Consider the following 11,759-nt stretch of genomic DNA (forward strand, 5'->3'; position numbering starts at 1 on the left):
AAATTATCCGAAAATTGGAGCGATGGCATACAAATTACGATTACCATCGGGTTGCAAGATTCATCCAGTTTTTCATGTCTCTTTATTAAAAAGAGGTCCTTGGGGCAAATCAACCTGTTTGAGATGACCTAGTTCGGCCCGACAAGTACAACTTGGATTCCACACCAAATTTTAGAGACGCAGCTCACTAATGAAGGTACAATGGAGTGGTTAGTGCAATGGGAAGGATTTTCATCGACGAGGCTACTTGGGAAGATTCTTCCCAACCGATGCGCGGCGATTTTTCCTCGGCTTAAGCCTTGCGGTCAAGCCTTGTTTGTAGAGCGCGGGGATGTTGAGACACCAACTCCAGCTGCCAGACCATTCACCAGACAAACAGCTAGAGCACTACGCGCATCTCACACCTATGTGTCCTAAGAATTTATTTTAAGTAACTTACTATTTATAGAATATTGTTGAATATTGTTTCCTAGTTATAGTAGGAAATTGTTAGGGTTTGGACCAATATATAAAGGTCATAGGATTGTTCTTTAAGGGAAATTGAATTCATATTATAGAAAAAGGTAGTTTTAGTCTCTAATCAAAAGACTATTGGTAGCTGATCACTAATCAAAGGATCAATTCGAATTAATATTTAGACTCAAGAACTGAGTCTCATCAGTCACTCTCACTTAGGCCTAATTTAGTAATGGATATAACCATTACTGATAATAATTTTAGTAATGGTTATATCCATTACTAAAATTCTTTGTAACAGATAGGCAATTGTTGGTAGCCCGATTAAATTTGTCATGTCTAACGGATATATCCGTTAGTAATGGACGTGTTATTTACTTAACTATTATTTGTAACGGAAATATCCGTTACTAATGGTCGATATATTTTTAAAAAAAATCAATTTTAATTTTGGGGATACTTGCACCCCCTACAAGAAAAAGTTAGTACTCCACATGACTTTAGGTTGGCATCCACTGTACACTACCAAATCTTATAAAACATACAACTTTTATAAAAAATAAATAAAAATCAACCCAAGTAATAACAATATAAAACCACTTATATTCATCCACAAATTACACCAACTCTACCATTCAAATAATTCAACAAATATATATACTGCAACCTCAACGATGAACTTCAAACAATACTTTTAGTGTATTTTATTCATCCAAAACTCATATATTTAACCAAAACATTTTATTTATCCACATGCTATACCAAATTGTACCAAAAACAACTAGCAAATGGTAAGTAGTACAGTGCTTGAATAAAACTCAGAGATTCCCAAAACCAAAATTTCATGTCGATTGTTGCATGTAATTCCATTTGAAGCCGATTCCACAAGACCTACATACGCACAATAGTATAAGCACTTAACAAGCAGTCTAACTTGTCATTTAATAGAAAGTGGCTCTCACATAATTTGTCATTTATAACAATACATCACATATAGACATGAAGCCAACCTTAAAAGATGATGAATGTTGTACTAGGTTTAAGCAGAAATTGGTGCGTGATACTATTAAGAAAATAAAAGTGATAATCTAACTATTACATAAATAAAACAAAAGATAGTGATATATACCTTGAGAAGTATACCATAGTCAATTAGAAAAATTTAGCTCACAAATCTCCATGTCTTCCATAAAATCTGAAAAAAAAAGAGCAATGCCATCTCAATTAGCATACTTTTTCAAGCAACCATGACCTCACTATTATGAGGTGAATATTCCCCTTCAACTAACTTAAGCATTTTGTCATATATTTCCTTAAAATTCTCTCCAATGAACTTAAATTTCGAACACAATTTAACAATTAATAGCATGGTGCAAAAGAAAAATTAAGGCATCATATCATAACATAACTAGAAAGTGTTAAGTATTTAACAAATTTGCAACTAACAAAAGTATTGTTTCTCATTCATTCAAGCGCTTTAACAACTTACAAGATGAACACAAGATAGAATACTGAGATAGAAAAGCACAAATAAATAACTACACCTCGTGTATAACTCATAAGTTCATATGAACTTATATATCCCCTGTTGGGCCTTAATGCTTGTGTTGACATGAATAAGGAACAAACTAAATTTATAATAAACATGTCCCTTAACAGATGAACAACTTGAAATATTACTAAATAGAAGTGAGAAAAAAAAACATAAGTACACATCAACAAATTGCTTCTTCAGCCATATGATTACCTACAACTCAAAAAAAACTTTTATCCCCTTAATGACATCCACTTCCTCTTTGTTTGACATAACTTGGTGAACCACTAATAGAAAATAATAACTTTAATATCATTTTAAAACAACAAAAAGAAACAAAAAGAAAGACCTACTAACATGGTAAATTGGTCGGGAATAAATTGAGCATAACTTTTGCAAAGAGAAAATGTACCTCATAGCTTCCTTGAATCATGAAGAATACCCGTAATAGTTGAGGATAATCTACGCAGTCCCCAACCAACATCATCAGATAAGATGGTACAACTGCCCCGAAACACTTGACTTTCTCCTGCATAACAAAATTAAAAGCACTGAAAAAAGACCAACCATCGTCAGCTTCAATCAGTTCCTAATAACAAAGTATGAGAACAAATGCTACAATATTCAGTATACCAATCCCACTCCAAGAAAACTTATCATAGCAAGATTTAAGATCTTATGACAATTAGAACAAGGTCCAAGACTATGACAAGTTTAAGCCCGTCCAAATTGCATCCCACCCTTACATCAACTGCTGGTGGAGAAGTAGAATTGTCTACACCTGTGAAACAGTGAGAAGAAGCTGGCAAACATGACATATGGCTCACCAAGATATATAAAAATTTCTAGCACATCTGCAGCCTGTGGACAAACCTGTAAAAAATCTTGGCGATAAGAAACGTTATAGAGCTTGATATATGGAAACTAAGAACTTCAGCAACAAAAATAAATTTTAATCCTGCCAGTCCCTTCTACTTCTCTAAATTTATCGAGCTCTTACATCCTTTGGAAATTATCTTGGAAACCCAAGTGCATATTTCAAAGTAAATTTCGATTAAAATGGGTTCTGTTTACATCCTTGTAAAGCAAATAGCAAGATCGGTTTTTTCCAAGTGCGACATACCAGAAAAAGTTGACAAGAAGGTTAAGGTTGATTACAAAACTTCAATGCCAATTGACTTGAACTACACCTTGTTGTAAAGCGAACTCCGCCACCATATGCAAAATGCGGTGAAATCTATCCAAGCTAATGAAACCACTTACCATTGGGGAACAAATGGTGCCATCCAGATAGCATCACTAGCTTCAATTTGGATACTGTTTCAAGAGAACAGTTTCAACGGTTAAAATATCACGATAAATGAATTACTATGAAATATAATATTCATGGCAGTAACATAAGCTCCACAGGAAAGTGAGCGATCCATATAATGTATAGCACCCAATGTAGATGCAAATAGTAGGAATATCATACACAGAACGTTGCATCAAAAGTCGATCCAACTAAATGCAAGAAACAAAAAGACATGGTTCTTACCAGTTATCTCCCAAACAGTAAATGTCTTGTCCCTCTAAAAGCAACAACCCATGATGATTATAATGAAGTTCCTGGGGGGGGGGACAAAAGGTAAAAAAAGAAGCAACATGTTGCATTTGCCATCTAGAACAGCATGAAATGCCTTCAGAATGCAACTTGGCTGTAACATTAAAGAAAGAACCCCAGACAATATTCGATGTAGCCAGACAAAGAAAAAGATATCATACCTTTAAATTAAGAAACTCTCCAGGTCATACGAGAAAAAGATATCATACCTTGTAAAACCACTTGTTCTCTGGAAACATGTGTTACTAGAGGCAGTTTGGTGCACATATGTGGCATGAGCTCAGAAAACTTCATTTGCAAAAAAAATGGAAAATTTTAACCAGAGTCAACTAATTCCTTTTAATCTAGGTTAACAAACTGATCATCCCTCATATTGTTTTCCAGACACATTTTTCTTTACATTACAAAAGAATAAAACAACATTGCAATATATAATTTCATGGATTGAGCTCAAAGCTCAGGCATTCACACAAATAGGGACAGGGACAAATATGTACAACGATTTGTTGAACCCTTTGCTTTTGCAATGTTCTCGGCATAGGAATTCTGAAAAGAAAGCACCACCCAGACATACATTATAAGCTTATCACTAAACAGAATAATACTGTCATGGCTTCAACATTGTCAATGATAAGATATGATGCCCTCTTGTAATCTTTATCTGCGTCATCCATCATTTCTTTGGCATGCTCATTGAGTGAACTGTTTGTACAACAACATGATTATAAATAAAATTCACAAGTGTACATCAAAGCTTTATTCCATCAACCATATTCAGAATTCATGTACAAACATAACCTCAAAGAAGTTCAGCACGCTTACATGATAATACAATTTCACTAAAACTCACTTCACTTCTTATGATTGGTGAATTAATAATAATTTTCAGGTAAAAACTTAATGTGAACAAATCAAACATAAATGTTGTCAAACAGTTCGGTTTATCATTGAAAACTCAACACCAAACCCCAATCAAATTCATATGAGTTACAAGATTCCATAAGAATTCATTTAAATGTAATGAAGGAAAATTAAATCAACGATTCCAACGGCCCCCAAACAGTTCAGATATCTGATCTAAAAACTAATTGACAAAATGAAATATCAAATTGATGCCGAGAAATAGAAATTTCACCTTGAATCGTTTAGAGAGTCAAGAATGAGAAGCTTCGAACTCTTCACAAATCTCAGATTGATAAAGGTCAATACTTCGCTTAATTTTTCGCTTTCCCTCTCAACACATGACTGTAATGCAATTTTTAGCGGCGACATATCTAAAAGTAAGACAAAGTTGGAGAGAATTGAAAGGGGTTTACGGGTAGAGAGATAGAGAATTAACTGGCTAGGGTTTATGGGAGAGAGAGAGAGAGAGAGAAAGGAGAAAATGTGAAAAACTGAAAAAAGTGGAGGTCGGGTGCGTGACCATTCCCCGTTTCATATTTTCATTTTTTTTTTGTTTATATATTTTTTTTTTGTTTTAGTGGTTTACTAACGGATAAAAACGTTAGATAACCGTGACCAATTCATTAAAAATTATGAAAACTATTATTATAGATATTTTCTAACGATTGTCCACATCACTAACGGATATATCAGGATCTGATTAATATGATTATAACCGTTACTAACTTAAAATTGGCACTGTTAGAAAATGACAGTTTTGGTGTAGTGGTAGACAAGATGGAGAAGCTGGTATATTTTCAGAGCAAGACTTTGTTAGATGCAGAGATGCGATACAGTAGGATTGAGAGGTATGTCTTCGCATTAGTTTTCTCAACCTTGAAGCTGAAACCCTACTTTAAAGCGCATGTGGTGGTAGTGGTGACGAATTTGCCTCTGAGACAAGCACTGGAGACAGAAAAATCTGGTAAAATGTTGAAGTGGGCAGTGATGCTGAGTTCCTATAAGATATAATATTAGATAAGGACAGCGAAAAAGGCGCAGGCGATGGTTGAGTTTCTGGCAGAGTTTCCCACAGAGGATCCCACATGGGGAGAAGAAATGGTTATGAAACTAGAGAGGGAGGGTGAACCAGACCTCCTAGGCCCGTGGGATAAGAAGAATGGGTGGAGGGTATTCGCGGATGGATTGGCTACCGATGCATGTAGCGGCATAGGAGTCGTGTTAGTTACACATGATAATGGCAGAATAGAGCAAACCATGAAACTAGGGTTCACGGGGACCACATAATGAAGCAGAGTACGAAGCGGTGATAGCAGGATTGAGAATGGCCGAAGATTTGGGAGTGAAGGAGTTGACAGTATATTCTTATTCAAACTTAGTGGTGTGTCAAGCGAATGGAGGGTTCGCCGCACGATGCCCCAGGATGGCAAGATATTTGGATGTGGTGCGTAAACGATCTACAAAGTTCACAAAAATCCGTTTCCTTCATTTAGGCCGTGGAGAGAACAGACACGCCGATGCCCTGGCATATGTAGCAGCCGCAATTCCCTGATCGAAAGAAAGAATGATACAAGTAGGAAGGTTAGAGAAACCGAGCACCGATGATGTGATAGAGATTTGTCAGGTCGCGGAGGAAAAGGAGGGTTGGATGGAGCCAATTAAGGACTTTTTGGCGGGAAAGGAAATGATGGATAAGAAGGAAAGAAGGAGATGGGAACAAACATCTCGGAGATACGTTATACTGGAAGGAGAGCTGTACCGGAAAAACTTTAACGGACCACTGTTAAAATGCTTGAGTCCGCGACTATCCTATGAGGTGTTGACAGAATTACATGAGGGGGATTGCGGGAGCCATTCAGTGGGGATAACAACAGCGCATCGACTACTAACACAGGGGTATTTCTGGCTCCACATGAAAAGGGATGCCGTGGAATTTGCTAAGAGATATGACAAATGTCAGAGATTTACCCAATTGATATTCGCCCCCGTAGTCCATGGCCATTTGCTATGTGGGCAATGGATATAGTGGGACCGCTTCCCATGGCCAGTGGCAAAAGGAAGTTCATGCTCGCGGCCACAGATTATTTCACAAAATGGATTGAAGTCGTGCCCCTACAACAGGTGAAGGAAGCGCAAATCATCAAGTTTTTATGGGAGAATATTATCTATAGGTTTGGGTTCTCATTCACCATTATAGCAGACAATGGGACTCAGTTTATGGGAGCGAAGGTGGCCAGGTTCTTACAAGCATATAAAGTGAGACAGGGGTTCTCGACCCCTTACAATCTCGAGGGCAACGGACAAGCAGAGTCGTCCAACAAGACTATCATGAACAATCTTAAGAAGAAATTGGAAGATAAGAAAGGGGCGTGGGCCGACGAGCTGAATCATGTATTATAAGCTTACCGGACCACACCTCAGGGGTCCACCCAAGAGACCCCATTCTCGTTGGCCTACGGGGTGGAGGTCGTGATCCCATCAGAGATGGTGGAAGCTACAACGCGGACAAAGGCCGTGGAGGAGGGCTCAAACTGGAGAATTCTAGCAGCGGATCTGAATTTAGCAGAGGAGAGAAGAGACATTGCATGTATAAAGATGGAAGAGTATCACCGGAGATTGCAAAGACAGTACAATAGGAGGGTCAAACCAAGGCAGTTCCGAATAGGTGACCTGGTGCTCCGCTGAGTGACACCTAGTACCAAGAAGGAGAAAGATAGAAAGCTGGGTCCGAACTGGGAGGGACCTTATACGGTGGTGGATGTCGGAGGGGCTGGCACATGCAAATTGCGGATGCAGGAAGGCAAAGTGATAGAAAGACCGTGGAACGTGAGAATGTTGAAAAAATTTCACACTTAAATATAATGAAAAGCTAAGACTGGAATCTATAGCTGTATGTAAATCTATCTAACAAAACAGGGAGGAGTGGGAGGACAGATTCCACGTCATAAGGTGAGACGTGGTCGACACACCCTCTAACCATAGCCACTCAAAACTCATGGAGGGTGAATTAAAAAGCTTTTATAGGGTGAATTAAACAGTTTTTCTCACCTCACCCACCCCCACACAAAAAAGTCAACATTGGACAAATTTTTTATGGGTTGAATCTTTTATGGGCTTGGAACCATGAGCATGGGCTCAATTAAAAAAAAATTGTAATAGTGGGGGTAGGCATCCAAAAATCAGCCAAAAGGCTGGGCTTATAAACTGTTGGGCCTCCAAATTTGACATGATACTGCACAATTGGCTGACCCAATTAATATTATTGGGCTTATGGATAATGGGCAATTGGGCTGGCCTTGCACCGCGACAAGTTGTTTCGCGCCGAAGACGCACATACACCTTGCGCTGAAGGCGTGACAAGTTGTTTCGTGCCGAAGGCGCGGCTGGCCTTGCGCCGAAGGCGACGTTGTTTTTAGGTGCGAAGACACGCAGCGTTCGACAGACGCCTTGCGCCGAAGGCACAATGAGATGTCAGGGTAGCGCGGCAGGCACGTTGAGGTCTCACGAGTCGTAGGCACGGGCATACCCTAGTATATAATATGACAACACTTTTGAGAAGAGATTATAATTTGTAAGGGCAGGAATCTAAAATAAACATGGGACATGGAATACCAAAGAGGCTGCGGAGGGGATGCGCCCTCCGCTGATGCAAGGTCAGAACTGGACCTGTGGCAAGACGAGTTGCCCTACTTTACGGAAATTATAGAGCTGCGGAGTGGGATGAGCCCTCCGCGGATGAGAGGTGCAAATTACACATGGGGCATAGGTTTCAAGTATGGAGAGAGACAGCGGAGGGGATGAGCCCTTTGCTTATACAAGGCTAGAGAGGAGCCTGGGGCAAGATGAGTTGCCCCACGGAACTGAAAGAAATGTGGAGCCTGCGGAGTGGGATGAGCCCTTCGCGGAGGAGAGATGTAAAGCCCCCATGAAATCTAAGTAGGAAGAGAGACAGAGGAGGTGAGGAGCGCTTCGCTGATGGGAGGTTGGAGGGAGTCGTGGGCAAGCAGAGTTGTCTCAAGGGGCCCGCTGAAGCTTTGGAGCCGTGGAGCGGGATGAGCCCTTCGTGGATTAGAGATACTAATAATACGCGGGGCATAGGGGCCGACTTATAGTTGATTGAATGGCCCAAACTAAGGGAAGAAGGCAGGACAAGGGCCACGTTTGATTAAGACCAAGAGACTATATCACAAAGGAAGGGGGGAAAGAGTGTAGACAGAGATACAGTATGATTTAAACAAGCAGCAAAGTCAAGAGACAAGGGGATAAGTAACATTCAAGACAAAAGCAAACATCACATGCAAGAGAGTAATATCCAAATATAAACATATAAACAAAACAAGTGTACTGCAATCAGTGGCCAAGATGGGGTAAAAGTGACTTATTACAAAGAAGTGCAAAAGGAGTAGGTCTAGGGCATCTCAGAGGGAGTGTCAGTAGCAACTAGTGCATCAGGGATCTCTTCGGAGGGTACAGTGGTGGTCGCGGTAGTAGCACTCTCCAAGGTTGCGCGTCTCTTCCGTAGCCACGGCAGGGTTGGGGATTTCTTCACGCATCGGTGAGTGGGGAAGGGTCTCGGCGACCGCCGCCTCTTCCCTAGCATCTTCTCTGGAGGTGACCACGGGGATGGTAGGCATGTCAGGTAAAAGTCAGTCCTTCTTGTATGAGTCGGGCGAGCTCCTCCTGTATCTTCTTGGTTACCCTTTTTTCAGCGAGAAGCTTGAAGCGTTCGTGAAGGACAGCCATGTCATCTTGATGTTGCTGAAGTAGGCCTGTGGTAGCATCTTTCTGCTCTTGATTAAGGGTGTCGATGGTAGCCTAGTGTTGTTGAACTAAAGCAAATAAGTTGAGTTGATGTTGTTCAAGGAGCATTTCCGCGATGACTTCGAGGCGATCGTTGGCCGTATCCATGTAGTTCTGATGAGATGATTCTGGATACAGAAGTTCATCCTGGGCCTTGAGTTTAGCCAAGTTAGCAGTGGCTAGATCAGATTGAAGCCCGGCGTAGGCAGCCTTTAGACCAGAAAGGCCATTGACTTCTTTCTCCAAGGCAGTCAACTTGTTCTTGGCGCTGAGAAGACCGCAGATCATGAATGAAATGTCCAAGCTTACCTAGAAACAAAAATAGAGAGGTCAAAAAAAAAATAATAATAATAAGGATTGTACCCTTTCCCAGTTAGTATACAAAGAGGTGCGGTGTGAATAAAATAAACCCCCATCAGCATAGGCGATGTCCCTGGGCATATGGGCATTGTAGAATAGGGAGGAGGCCACTGCCGCATTGTCTAGGGCGGAGTCAGCTGTGGATACTCGGCGGTTTCGCACATTGAAAATGGGGGCAGAAGTCTTCTGCAAGGGCCGATTCGAAACCGGAGCTGCCGGTGGAATCGGTTCTTTGCCAGGCCGGCGGACACATGGGGATGAGACTGCGGGTTGAAGTGACGAGGTGAGGGGGGCAGGTGCTTGAACTCTGAGGGATCGACCTTCAGAGGTCGAGGTCCTGCTTTGCCTCTTGGATGGGGCATTTTCGCGTAAGCCCCTCTTCGGTTTGGGGAAATCTCTGTCACATCATCATCCTCAGAATCGCTATCAAAAAGCTTCTGTTTACGAACATCCATGTCGTCGGTGGGGAAGTTGGACGAGGTATACTGGTCGTCCCAGTTGGAAATGGAGCGGTAGGAGGGGATGCCTTCGAGCGCGGAGGGTGTGGGGGAGTCAGGGGATCCAAGGGATTGAGAGGAGGTGCGAAGACGACGGTGGTGGGAGGACGAAATGTGGGATCTTTTTCTGGTGGGCGGAGAGGCTATGGGTTTCCGCTCTTTGGGAGGGGGAGGGGGAGGGCGGTAAAAGGGAGCTGAGAAGCCACGAAAAGTTTGTAGACTGGGAATTTGCAGCAGTGGGGTGGCGGTGGTAGGGTGGATCCCCAAGTGACTGGCTTGTAGCGGGTCCGAGATCGCGGAGTTTTTGGAAAATGGGACAAGATATGCCAGTGTAGAGTTGGGATTTGGAGTCTGGCCGCCAACCTACAGAACAGAGAAGAACAGCGAGTTAGAGCATAACGGTAACAATGCAATAAAAAAGAAGGGGAGGGCAAGGATACTCACCATGGGTGATGAAGGCGAGATGGTTAAGATTTAAATCTGAAGGAAGGTCTGTGGACATAAATTGTCCTGATACATATAAAGGGTAATGGTGCCACACTTTGTCTGAGGATGTGGTACGAAGCAAGAGGAAGCTTTTGAGGGCGTACACAAAAAGACTGGTATCCCACACCGACGTCTTTGGTACTTTTCTTGATGAAGTAGTGGGAAAAGATGTCGCGGCTGGTGATTTTGGGTTCGCCGGTTCTATTATATGCATTCGCGGCATACATAGTCCACCAAAAGTTTCCTATACCTTGGCAGGGGGGGATGTTGAAGTGATTGCACACCTTGACATCCAGGAGAGTGAGGGGCAGCCGTAGACCAGCAACAATTTAACCCACCGTGATCACAAGGAGCCTGGGACGATGGGGAAACAGGTGAGGGTAGTGTGTGATGGATGGCACGTGTTCTAAAGTTATGTTGGCTGGGATGCCATAAGCTGCCCTAATTGCGTCCAAATTAGGGCGGCGGCATCATGAGGGTGGAGGTAGCAAAGAAATTGGGCGCGCAGAGGTGGAGGGGGCCGCTGTAGGGGCAATAGGAGGCGGAGACACTACTTGGGGTGAACGGGAAGTGGAAGAATCGCCAGAGTCAGAGCCCGACATTGGAAAAACAGAGAGACGAATGCAGAATATGGAAAGAACCTACTATTTAGTGTGAACAAAAATAAAGTAAGCCTAGAGAACGTACCGAAGGAAGCAAGGAGAGTGGTTATGCTTGAGTAGAGGTCTAAAGGGAGGGAAGAACCGCCAGGAAGCCAATGGAGCGCGTGCAAACCGGAGGTTGATCGGAAGAGAGTGAAGAGGAGAGCAGTGAAAAGCATGAGGAAAGGGGAAATGAAATGAGGAGAAAGGAGAGGGAAGGGGTTTAAATAAGGAAGGGGTAAAAGTGTAATTACTAGGGGTTTATGGAGCTCAAGGAGTCAGTTGGGTAGCCCAGCCAGCGTGAGACACGTGGAAGCACAAGGAACGAGGGACGGCTGAAAACGCACGTGATGATTGCAGTCTAGTTCGCACGCAAACCAAGAAAAAAGAGTAGGGCGGTGGAAAGAGAAAAACAATGAGGGTTCTCGACCTCGGATCCCTTAACGAGACCGCGGAGTCGAGAAGGGACATTTGTAGTG

This window comes from Coptis chinensis, chromosome 1 (genome assembly GCF_015680905.1).
Source record: "Coptis chinensis isolate HL-2020 chromosome 1, ASM1568090v1, whole genome shotgun sequence".
Taxonomy (NCBI): domain Eukaryota; kingdom Viridiplantae; phylum Streptophyta; class Magnoliopsida; order Ranunculales; family Ranunculaceae; genus Coptis; species Coptis chinensis.